The 13,161-nt window shown below is 40.4% G+C and overlaps 1 protein-coding gene across 1 annotated transcript in view; it reads right to left on the reverse strand.

Moving 5' to 3' along the window:
- VPS50 (VPS50 subunit of EARP/GARPII complex) overlaps nt 1-12,806 on the reverse strand; it is a 220,311-nt gene extending 207,505 nt beyond the window's left edge. Inside the window, exon 1 of the mRNA XM_074035521.1 lies at nt 12,626-12,806. The gene's annotated coding sequence lies outside the window, so the exon portion shown is untranslated. The remainder of the gene's footprint in view (nt 1-12,625) is intronic.
- Between the last annotated feature and the right edge of the window lie 355 nt (nt 12,807-13,161).

Here is a 13,161-nt window from a genome sequence, read left to right on the forward strand (position 1 = left end):
AATCATGGTGGGAGGGAGAGCAAACATGTCCTTCTTCTCATGGTGGCAGGAAGGTGAAGTGCTGAACAAAAGGGGAAAAAGCCCCTCATAAAACCATCAGCTCTCATGAGAACTCACTCACTATCACAAGAACAGCATGAGGGTAACTGGCCCCATGATAAAATTACCTTCCACTGGGTCCCTCGCACAACACATGGGGATTATGAGAACTACAATCCAAGCTGAGATTTGGATGGGGACACAGCCAAACCATATCACTTGTTATCTCATGGTCAGGCACTCAGTCTCTATTACAGCTCTTTTTCAAACACCAACTTGTTTTCTGCACAAAAACCCTGCTATTGCTCCAGAGAATCCTGGAGAATCTGCAATGTATTTCTCATATTAGGCCTTCCTAGGGACTCTGAACAGCATTTTAATCCACAATAAATACTTTGAGCATCATGGGATCTGCTGGGCCACATGGTCTGAATAGCAGAGCAGCTTACATCACAATTTGAATCTTCTACAAACCTCTTTATTTTTCTGGACTCCACAGACCATAAGATCCCTAAAAACTTCATTGCTGTGATAAATTCCCAGACTTGTTTGGTATATCTTCTAACCCTTTCGCATGTGTTTATTTTACTAAAGAATTCCAAGTACTTGCCACTTCCTGTCCCCTAGTCTAATTAGCATGATGTCATCAACATAGAGGACAGATAGGATGTTCAGTGGAATATCAACATGATCGAGGTCCTTGAAGACTATATTAACAGACTTAATGTAGCCATGGAGTGTTTGTATGAATGTAGACTGCTCTCCTTCCAATGTAGATGCAAACTGTTTTTGATTGTCATTACTCATAGAGATTAAAATAAGTCCATTAACTACATCAATAGCTACATAATTAAGTGATTGTGTTGATCTATTGCAGTGAAGACACCAAATCTAGCAGAGCATCTATGATTGGGACTACCACTTGGTTAAGTATATGGTAGCCCACTGTCAATATGCTTGATTCATCTAGTTTTGTTGGGGGAATACAGATGATTTGAATGGAGATTTATTACAAGGACTTTTTCCTTCTTTAACTTTTTGATAGTAATTCTCATTTCTGAAATTCTCAGGATGAAGCATTGCATCTGATTTACTGTCTTGACAGGAGGATATGGGGGCAATTCAGGAACTTCTACTTGGCCCTTTCTAGTGTAATGGCTCTCATTCTATACATTGTGGAATCAATGTGAGAGTTGGCAAGCTGATAAGAATTTCATAATTATGTACTCGAGGACTACAGAAATAACCATTGTGAGTTTGCAAATGCATTGGACCCACTTGTGAGATAGACTTGTGTTAGAATTCTATTTATCTTCCTCCTACTACTACTACTACCTACTACCCTACTACTCTAACCAGAGGACTGCAGTGGTATTTTAGATCTTAGGCATCAGAGTCAGCTTGTGACCTATATATAACAGCCCTCAAAAGGTATAGGTAATCCTGTACTTTTGCAAACTGAGGCAAATGAGTGCATGTCCCTGTGGGGAAAGATTGGGAAATTATTTATTATATTTACTTGCTGTGACATTGCAGAGGCCTTCCTCAAGAGAAAGCTCTCTTCAACCAATGGACTCTAGATCTATAAACTGGCTGAGATCTTCAAACTGACTGCAGTATCATAATTTTCTAATATGTTGGCTGAAGTCTGCTCTCCAGCTCTTTGTCTTTTTGATTATGCCAGTTTGGCTCTACTTGTCATACTGTTTTGGCTGCCTGTGCATCGTATTCCTAGAAACAAACTGTGACCTCTTAAACATAACCACAGACCCCTGGTCACCATTCTGGTCTTGCTGCTCACTATTATTGTTTCCATCTTGCTTCTTTATTTAAATGCTTCCCTTGGGACATTGCATTTCCAGAATGCATTCCCTAATGCAAATATCCATTTGTATGGAGCACAGTTCTTGGGTGTATCTCCTACTCTCTTTTTTATTTTATTATTTCTAACATTTTTAGAGATGTGGTCTTGCTATGTTGTCCAGGCTTATCTCAAACTCTTGGCCTAAAGCAATCCTCCTGCCTCAGCCTCCCGAAATGCTGGGATTACAGGCATGAGCTACTGCATCCAGCCATACTTCCTACTCTCAAGCTTGGCCTTCAGCAGATAGCCAGCACTGAGCTTGTCAAAGAGTCCAGGACCCTCTGCATCAGTACATTCCATATAGCCTTAAAGAAAGGAGTGCCCTCTGATCCTTAAAATAAGGAGTGTCTTATTTCTGGGAAAAATATGGAAATAGTGGGTTATCTGGGATCATGTAATAAATTTATTCTAAATTACTCTCTTTCCTGAACTCTGTGACATTCTTCCAAGGCAGTTCAAGCATTTATTTTATTTTAAGATATTATATCAGGGCCAGGATATTAAATCCAGAGTCATGAAAAAGTCTCCACTTAGCAATAAATTTCCCTATTCATATATTCTGCCCATTTTCACATCACTATCCAATATCACATTTTTTACCCTGGTTTCTGATGGTAAATATAAGACAGGTCTTGCACTTTGTGGGGTATGTTTTCTCAAACTCTATTTTCCTGCTGAATCTATACTGAAAGCTGGCCCCAGTCTTATTGGTCTGAAGGCAACGAGAGAAGATTGAGGCAAATCTCACAAAAAAATAAGTATTGTCTTGTTCCAAGTGAAATCTGTACCAGTTCTCTTTGCAAGGAGAGGCCACCACCTTCTGATATGGGAAGAAGCTTATTCTACCAGTCCATAGGATTCAGGGGAGTACAGGTATTCCAGATTCAGACCTTTCTACTCATATATCTCCACCCAGGTTCTAGGGTTCCACTGTTTTCCTGTCAGAGCCCTGATTGACATCAAATACTTATAGAGGTAGTACACTCATATAAAGTTGACTATGTAGCCCTTCTACCATTAAAATTAGATTCTGTGCCTGATTTTCAGTACAGTCTTGTCCAGGAGCTTCAGATTTTTTTTTTTTTTTTAATACTACCATGTAGGCCTTCTGATTTCAGAGACAGTCTTGAGTTTATAGTTAGCTAATATAAACCTGTCATTTGCTTTTTCAAGGCTGCTATAATCCAGTCCAATTTAGAATTCTTACACTGCTTTCTCAACACCATCTAAGTGCTGAAACTACAGCATAAGCCAATGTTTCACTTTCTTTCTGTGCCTCATCCTGATTGCATGTCAGGAATTTTCACCAACAAACCTACCATCACTAATAGAGTCCTTATCACTTCCTGACCAGTTCCAGAATCCCATGCTGTGAATCTGCTTTCTGGGCCCATTTTGGTGCCAACTGTATTAGCCTCAGTTTCCTCCCCATCCCCTCCCTATACTCCAGGAAACAGAGCTTGTATGCAGATAGTTTATTTCCTTGGATTTGAGCCCAAGGAAAAGTAGTAGGGCCCTGGGGAAAGTGAAACAGGGAAGGTTGGAAAACCAATACAAGAAATGTGTTATTGCTCTGGGCTCAATCTTGCCAGGACCTACTCAGGAGGTGGACAGAATGCAACTAAGAATTTTTCTGAGCTGTGAAAAGGAGAAAAATTTTCCACCAGCTTCTGTCCTCTATTAGTCAACTGTTGGTTACCCCTGTGACTTTTTATGCTCCTCATATTTCCCAAATGCTCATGCATGAATACCACAGGGTTCCAGCAGTTGTCACCTATCATTCCTGGTGCCCAAGAAGCCTGGAACATAAAGTGAGATGTACACGGTCACTAAAGTAAGGTACTGTCAGTTCACATTTGCACAAAACTGGATGTCACAGCAATGTTTATGATAAAAGATAGACCAAACGAAGGTAAAGTGGGGCATGAAATGTCTCTGATACATATAATGTGAATATTGAGAAATGTTTTTCCATACCTGGTCCTTCATCTGAATATTCAATATCTTTCTGACTGTGGTTTATATTATAATCACTGATTTCTGCCACACACAACCCATATTTCCAACATGGTCCCAAGACAATAAATTGGACGGTTGCATTGGAAGCTCTAGATAATCTATACTTTTGCTTACTCAGCTAGCTAATGACATATTTTTAAAATTTCTGGCCAGGCACTGTGGCTCACACCTGTAATCCCAGCACTTTGGGAGGCCGAGGTGGGCAGATCACCTGAGGTCAGCACCATACCAGCCTGGCCAACATGGTAAAACTCCGTCTCTACTAAAAATACAAAAATTAGCAGGGCATGGTGGCATGCACCTGTAATCCCAGCTACTCAGAAGGCTGAGACAAGAGAATTGCTTGAACCCAGGAAGCAGAGGTTGCAGTGAGCCCAGATCGTGCCATTGCACTCCAGCCTGGGCAAGAGAACAAGACTCTGCCTCAAAAAATAAAATAAAATAATACAATTTCCTAGTGTTACTGTATTATTTGGTGCGAGTTTGGTCCATGATAATATCAGACTTAAAGATATTCTGTCTAAACTTCCCTTTTCCCAGAAGTCATCAGCATATTTACTTTCCTACATTTTCCCATATTTTAAGAAGTTTCATTGTATAAGCATCAATTTCTTCAGTGTCACTTTTTCCTCCTTCTCTTCTTGCTTTTACTATGCCAGAAAAGTATATTGAGCCAGAAAACTTTAAGACATTAAGAAGTTAATTTTCACAGATTCCAATTTCACTTAAGAGAACCTATGCTTTTTAGGAGTCTTCGAATTGCAAATAGACATCTGTAGAAGAAATGGCTAATTGTCTCCCAGTTTCTGTTCTCCTATGATATACAGTCATAAAATATTTAGCTGCACTGCTATATGTAACTGTGTGATTCTTAAATTTTTTGTGTCAATTTGAGTGGGCCATACAGTGTCCACATTAAACTTTATTTCTAGATGTATCTGTGATGGTATTTTAGCATCCAGAATTGGTGGACTAAGTAAAGTTGATTGCCCTCCCCAAAAGGGCTGGATATCATCCAGCCTGTTGAGATAATGAATAGAACTAAAAGGAGCAGAAAGAGGAATTCACACCTTTTTTCCTTCCTCACTGTGGGTCTCTGGTTCTCAGGCCTTCAGACTTGCACTGAATTACACCACTAGCTTTCCTGGGTCTCCAGCTTACAGACAGCAGACTGTGGGATTTCTCAGCCTTCATAATCACATGAGCCAATATAATAAATCTCCTTATAGATAGATAGAGAGATAAGAGAAAAAATATATATATAAGATTTCATATATAGATATATACAATATAGCTAGATATAGATAGAGATACAGATATAGATACATCCTATTGGTTCTGTTTCTCTGGAGAACCTGAAGTAATAAATATTTTGGTACTGAGAACAGTTCTAGAGGAATAGAATTTTAAGGATAAGTTTTCTGAATTGGTTCTTGGCTTTTAGGACTGAATTGTGTGAAAATGGAAGAGAAGTTTGGAAAAGAAAGAAAAAGTCATTCATTTTATTCCAGACATTCTTGCCCTGGTTGTACACTAGAACTACTCGAGGAGCTTTTAAAGATTATTGATGCTTGCCCCTATCCCTAGAGATAATTGATTGTCCAATAGAGTTCCTGAGCACCTGCTTTTTTGAGAGCTCCCCAGGGGTCAATGTGCAATGTGGTTTAAGAATCACTGCTCTATTGTGGGAAAAAATGAGTTTGAGGATCTTGAGACTGGAGCATGTGAGAAAACCCATCTGATGGCTTCAATTTTGTGCATTACATAGGAAGACATGTCATCACATGAGAGTGATGGAGGTCAAAACTGACAGGGGATGCACAGTTGAGAATCTCCAAAATAAGCTTATTGAGAGAGAGAGAGACAAAGCTAAATAAAACCTAGATTACTGGGCATTGTACATTGCCTATTTGAAGTTATATGCTTTCGGGCCTGGTAAATTTTCTCAGATATTAAATTTATATATTCTAAAATACATATAGAAGAAAAGAAAGGCAGTAAACAATGGGAAATAGATATTGTATTTGGATAACATAGGTTTTCTCCCTTCTTTGTATATTCTGTATTTTTTAAGTTTGAAAATAAACTTGTATTATAGTCACAATTCAAGAAATAATGATTTTTAGCTTTACCGAGGTATAATTGATTCAGAAAAACATTGTACACATTTAATATATACATCCTGATATCTATAACCTCCAAAAAAAAAGTTTCAGTTTTCAAAAGAAAATGAAATCAATGGTGAATCAGCAAGCAGAAATTCGATGGCACTGTATTAGTTTGCCAGGACTGCCATAACAAAGTACCACAGATTGAGTAGCTTAAGCCATAGAAATTTGTTTTCTCACAATTCTGGATGCTAGAAATCGAAGATCAAAGTGTCATTGTTACAGGACATGGATCCGGATCTAGACCCCAAGAGAGAGTTCTTGGATCTTGGGCAAGAAAGAATTCGGGGTGAGTCTACAGTGCAAAGTAAAAGCAAGTTTATTAAGAAAGTACAGTGGTAAAAGGACAGCTACTCCATAGACAAATGTAGGACGTTCTCAAAAATAAGAGAAACTCATCCACCATGAGTACAAGGCTTGTATATATGGGAAGATGTGTTTTGCTACAAAGGTTTCTGATAAAGAATTAATTTTCTTAATTAGTTTATTTTGCAAGGATTGATATTATTATCTTTAAAGCAAAATTAGGAATGACTTTGTTCTCCAGATATTGGGATATCTGGACACTCCCAAGTCTGGGTCTGCTTAGTAAACATTATTAATTTGTTTCCTTAACTGTAAACATCTAAAGGCTAGGAATGCCTACCTTTCTGAGGATGCAGCCCAGCAAGTCCCAGCCTCATTTTCCTAGCCCTCACTCAAAATGGAGTTGCTTTGGTTCAAACATTTCTGACATATCTCCCAGCTCTCTTTACAAGAGGACCCTTAATCCTAAGGATTGCAGAGGGATGAAAATCCATCTTCTGTAACTTCTTCAGCCTGAATGGGGCAATGATATTCCTGACTATTAGGGTCTCTCACATTCAGGGTAGAGAGAAACTCAGTCAGAGAGTGTTGGTATGGTGAAGGTCGTTCATAACTCCGAGTTCTGAGAAAAGGTGATAATAACCTCCCCCCCCCAAAAAAAAAAAAAACCTATAACCTCCAAAAAAAAAAAAGTTTTAGTTTTCCAAAGAAAATGAAATCAGTGGTGAATAAGCAAGCAGAAATTTAATGGCACTGTATTAATTTGCCAAGGCTCCCATAAAAATGTACCACAGACTGAGTAGCTTAAGCCACAGAAGATTAAGTGGTGATTAGTAAGTGTTCAATTCAAAAAAGCACTGAGTGAGCTTGTCTTGCATTCCTATACAGAAAGTACAACTGCAATATATTCCACAACAGCAAAGCAACATAAGTAAAATCATTCCAAGCAAACTAAACAGAAAGGCTTTCCAAGAACTGGGAAGTTGTTGGAACCAAGTCGATATAGGGTCGACTGATAGTACATCAGTAGCAGAGATATAAGTGTCTAAAGCTTTCATAGTCTAGGTAATAGTCTGAAACACAATAAAGTCCCCCACAGACTTAAGTTGGCAGATTGAATATGTCAGAACAACCCAGAAGTGGAGGAAAGTGGCAATTCTCCACATACCCAACAGTTTGTCTGATTATGTAGAGGCTAAAGTCTGTGCCCACTGAGTAAATAAGTTACTTTCTGCATGATTCCAACTTATACCCAAAAGTAGATTGTCAATCTATATTTTTATGTAACCCATCCCTTTCATTTCTTCCAAACAGGAGTCAGAGGTCACTGATTCACTCACAGGAAGAAACAGGATCAGTCTCTTGTGTTCTGTAGGTCTGTGGGACGTCGTAAGAGACAGGTTTAATTGGAGGTAAGTAGACCCAGCTGTTTATTCCCAGGAGTTTAGCTGTAGTTGGGGTACTAAGGAATTCATAGAGCTGAAGATATGTTTTGGGTAATTGTTGCTGTGAAAGATGGGCCATTATCACTCTGTAAGCTCTCAGGCAGCACAAATCTAGGAATTATTTCCTTTAGTAGGAACTTAGAAACCTCAATTGCCTTTTCAGACCAGGTAGAAAAAGCCTCAATCCAACCAGTAAAGGTGTCAACGAATATTAATAAATATTTAAACCCTTTACATGTGAGTATCTGAGTACAGTCTATTTGCCAATCTTTACCAAGATATATTCCCGTATGCTGAACAGGCCTTACTAGAGGAGGATGTAAAGATTGGTTATTTGGGTTATTCTGGGCACGTAGTTCACAGGCCTGAGTTACCTGCTTTGCTGTTTTCAGTAAGTCTTTTCCTACAAAAAGCTGCAACATTGATTAAAACAGGGAATCTCCTCCCAAATGAGTAGAGTCATGCAAATGCTTATTTTCCAGTGATTAGCACCTGGTATCAACAGTTTGTTGTCATTGATAAGCCAGCCAGAAGGATCTTCAATTAGACTCTGACCTTCAATGGACCTTCAGTCCACTCTTGTTCCTCTTTAGTATATCTTGGTTCTATTATTATCATGGCTGGGGGCTCCTTTAATGCTGCGGCCTTAGCAGCCGTATCTGCAAAAGAGTTTCTCTTAGTCACAGTAAGGGAAGAGCCTCTTTTCGCAGCTCGCTGCAACCTCCACCCCCCAAGCTTAAGCAATTCTTCTGCCTCGGCCTCCTGAGGAGCTGGGATTACAGGCGCCTGCCACCATGCCCGGCTAATTTTTTTGTATTTTTTAGTAGAGACAGGATTTCACCATGTTGGCTAGGCTGGTCTTGAACCCCTGACCTCAGGTGATCCACCCCTCCTAAGCCTCCCAAAGTGCTGGGATTACAGGCATGAGCCACCGTGCCTGACCCAGAATTTCTAAGTGATGTTTTATAGGGGAACCCTTAGCAGTTAGGAGTCCCTATTCCTTCCAGTTAGCAGCATGAGCATGAAGTATCAGAAAGGCATACTCAGAATCAGTGTAAATGTTAATTCTTAAGTCCGTTGCCAATTGCAGGGCTCTAATAAGAGCTATTAATTCTGCCTTTTGAGCTGAGGTAGAAGCTGGAAAGGCCTGAGATTCAATTACCTCCTGTTGACTGACAACGGCATACTCAGCTTTCCATTTCCGTGGTGCACAAAGCTACTTCCATCTGTAAGCCATTCTACCTCAAGATTATCTAAAGGCTCATCCTTTAAATCTGGACAGCTGGAATAAACTTGCTCCGTAACTTGTATATAAGAATAATGTAGGATGCCTGTGGGTTCAGGCAAATAGGTAGTTGGATTCAACATATGGCGTACTTTAAGTGTTATATCAGGATATTTAGCAACAAAGCCTGATAGTTATTCACAGTAAAGAAGAAGGAGCAATTTTAGTCTGCCTTGTGATTTCCAAAAGATACTACTCTTCGCCGTTGAGTTAACAAATCCCTCCCCAACAAAGGGTGGGGCATTCAGGAGAAAATCAAGGTCCTTGAAGAGCAGCTGAAAGGATAGGTAAAATGGCTTCTATGGGCTTGTCCATCTATCCCCATGACCATACAGTTCTGGAGTGACAGAGGCCCATCATAATGGGTCAGAACAGAATAAGCAATCCAGAAGGAATTGATGTTCTTACCTGCCATGTCAAGGGCTACCCAAGGCTTCTCCAGAGATAATAGCTAGTTGTCTGATGGGAGCTGTGCTGGGAGGTCTCAGACCCAGTCACTCTTGGGCTTGCCTGGCTATTTTGGCCATCACTGGTTCGGGTGCCAATGGCTCCCTTCAGCGTGCTGGGCAATCCCTCTTCCAAAGGCCAGCTTTCTTACAGTGTGCACACTGATTCATGCCCAAGGCACAGTGACTCTGACTTCTCACCTTTCAGCTTCCCTTGTTCAGGCCAAGAACCAGGAGGGCAACCCCATGTGGGAGGTAAGCTTAAGGCTGCAGCCAAGAGCTGCACCTTGTGGGAGGTCCTTCCTACTCTTTCTGCTTCCTCTGCTTTGTCCCTGTTATTAAAAACTAAAAATACCACATACAAAAGCTGTCCCATATGGGAGTCTGGGGACCCATAGCTGCTTTTTCTAGTTTCCTATGGATATCAGGGGCAAACTGGCTTATAAAATGCACTCCCAAAAGGGTTTGTCTGTCCCTTGAGGCAGGATCAGTGTTAGTATATTTCCTAAGTGCCTCAACTAAATGTCCTTGAAACAAAGCTGGATTCTCGTCTTTGTTCTGGAAACTTCCTTAACCTTTTCATAGTTAAGAGGCTTTTTCATACATTTCTTCATCCCTTCCAACAAATAAATGACCATATGATCTCTTCTCCCCAAGTTGTCACTGCCCCTTTGATAGTTCCACTCTGGATCTTGATCTGGAACTGCTCTACCGCCTGCCTGATATGTATTATGGTTTGGGTTGTGAGCCAATGCCTCATCTGCATGGGCCCTAGCTGTCCCCAAAATGCATTGTTTCTCTCCCACTGTACAACACAGAGACAACAAAACATGCAGATCCTGCCAAGTTAACTATAGGTCAGAATTAATTTCTCAAACTCATCTATGAATCTTCCTGGGTCTTCAGAGAAATCACCAAATTTCTCTTTACACAGAGCCAAATCAGACATAAAAAAGGGAACATGTACTCTCACAGTGCCTCCTTCCCTATTTACCACCTCTCTAAGTGGACAAAGGTTTCCCTTTAGAGGTTGACAGGAGGCTCCACTAGGGGTAGTACTCACCAGGCTAAGTTCCTCAGGGAGTGGTGGGTATAGAGTGGGGCTAGACGGGTAAGGAGGAGGGGATGAAGGGTTCTCAAGGGGGATTAGAGGGAGAAAGGACAGACACATCTGAACCTTCAGAGCTGACAGAAAGAGGTTCTGCTCCACACAAAACTGCCTGCTAAACCAAGGCTGCTTGCATTAAAGGATCATCTAGTATGTCTAGCTCTTTTTCCTCTTTTCCTCTCATCAAACATGATTCACATTATCCAGATAACGTAAGTGAGCTGAGTCATGAATCTCAGATAAACCACAACATGGACTTTGACAAAAATGTTGAATAAGGCAAAGGAAATGAAGAGGATTTAGATGAGAATGACCAGAGCAAGCAGGTCCTGGGCAATAGTGACAGTGTGGAATGAACAAGCAAAGCCAGTTTGCCTGAATGCAAGAAAGGAAAGAAGTGTTTTTAGTGTGCAAAATGAAACAAAACAGCAAGGAGAAGAGTCCCCTGATTTCCATCCTAGTGCTTCTCGATCACACCTAGTCAGCATAGCAGCAACAAAACACAACCACCTCTGCCTAATTTTATTGCTCATAGCTGTTGAATGCCAAATCTCAATCAGCAATTTTAAAGATGGAGCCTTCAATGCTTTTTGTTCCCAATGTTTCGCGAGCAGACACATGGAAATCAAGAAGCACCTAGGAAAAGAGTAAGTTAAGATCCCTAAGACCATTTAGATAAAGTCTTCTGAAAAAGACAGTGAAACACAGACAGCAACCAAGAAATTGATTTATGCAGCAAGGAGGACAAGGCAGATTAATACAAAGAGCATAGCCTGCGGTGCCAAATCCGTTTTTAGCAGAGAGGGACTTTACTGAGAGAGGCCTCTAACCCCCTAAATCTTAGAAGGAACTCTAATCCTTTTAAGTTGGTCCTCTAACCCGAGGTCAGTCAAGCGTCTTTGCTTTCTATTAAGAGGGGCCTCTAACCCACCCTGTCTTCAGAGAGACTCTAATTCCCTTAAGTTAAGCCTCTAACCCAATCCCATTCTTTACCCAGGTACGACACCACTTACCCAAAGTCATCCAATCAGTGCTGTAGTCTATTTCCTTTGGGTTGGTGGGGAGGTTCTTCAGTATCGGTCCCTCATGGTTGTCAGAAATGTTACAGGACCGGGGTCCCAATTCAGACCCCTAGAGAGGGTTCTTGGATCTCGCCCAAGAAAGAATTCAAGGCGAGTCCACAGTGCAAAGTAAAAGCAAGTTTATTAAGAAAGTACAGTGGTAAAAGAATAATGTAGGATGCCTGTGGGTTCAGGCAAATAGGTAGTTGGATTCAACATATGGTGTACTTTAAGTGTTACATCAGTATCTTTAGCAACAAAGCCTGATAGTTATTCACGGGAAAGAAGAAGGAGCAATTTTAGTCTGCCTTGTGATTTCCTAAAGATACTACTCTTCGAAGCTGAGTCAACAAATCCCTCCCCAACAAGGGGTGGGGCATTCAGGAGAAAATCAAGGTCCCTGAAGAGCAGCTTAAAGGATAGGCAAAATGGCATCTATGGGCTTGTCCATCTATCCCCATGACCATACAGTTCTGGGGTGACAGAGACCCATCATAATGGGTCAGAACAGAATAAGCAATCCAGAAGGAATTAATGTTCTTACCTGCCATGTCAAGGGTTACCCAAGGCTTCTCCAGAGATAATAGCTAGTTGTCTGGCTACAGAGTAGGACGTTCCCAAAAGTAAGAGGAGGAACACATCCACCCATACAATGCTTATATATATGGAGAGATGTGTTTTGCTACAAGGGTTTCTGATAAAGAATTAATTTTCTTAATTAATATATTTTGCAAGAATCGATATTATTTTCTTTAAAGCAAAATTAGGAATGCCTTTGTTCTCCAGATATCAGATATCTGGACACTCCCAAGTCAGGGTCTGTTTAGTAAATATTATTAATTTGTGCCCTTAATAATAAACATCTAGAGGCTAGGAATGCCTACCTTTCTGAGAATGCAGCCCAACAAGTCTCAGCCTCATTTTCATAGCCCTCATTCAAAATGGAGTTGCTCTGGTTAGAACATCTCTGACACCATCAGGGTTGGTTTCTTCTGATATCTCTCTCCTTGGCTTGTAGACGGCCATCTTTTCTTTGTGTCTTCACATGATCTTCCCTCTATATGTGTCTGTGTCCCAATCTCCTCTTCTTATAAGGACACAGTCAGATACAATTACAGTCACTCTAATGACCTCATTTTAATTTAATTACTTCCTGAAAGACCTTATCTCCAAATACAGTAACATTCAGAGGTACTGAGGATTAGGACTTTAACATATGAATGTTTGGGGGACACAATTCAACCAGTAACAGGAACTTAGATTGCATTGACATATTGATTTTCTCCCTGGTATTTCCATTCTCTTTGTCCTGTAGGTAGTTTTTTGAATAGTTAGGTTTGTTTGTTTGTTTGTTTGTTGTTTCCTTATTTCTTAACTCTTATGACTTAAAAACCTGCCTGGTAAATAGTTTCTAAGCAGT

Source organism: Macaca fascicularis, chromosome 3 (genome assembly GCF_037993035.2).
Source record: "Macaca fascicularis isolate 582-1 chromosome 3, T2T-MFA8v1.1".
Classification (NCBI taxonomy): domain Eukaryota; kingdom Metazoa; phylum Chordata; class Mammalia; order Primates; family Cercopithecidae; genus Macaca; species Macaca fascicularis.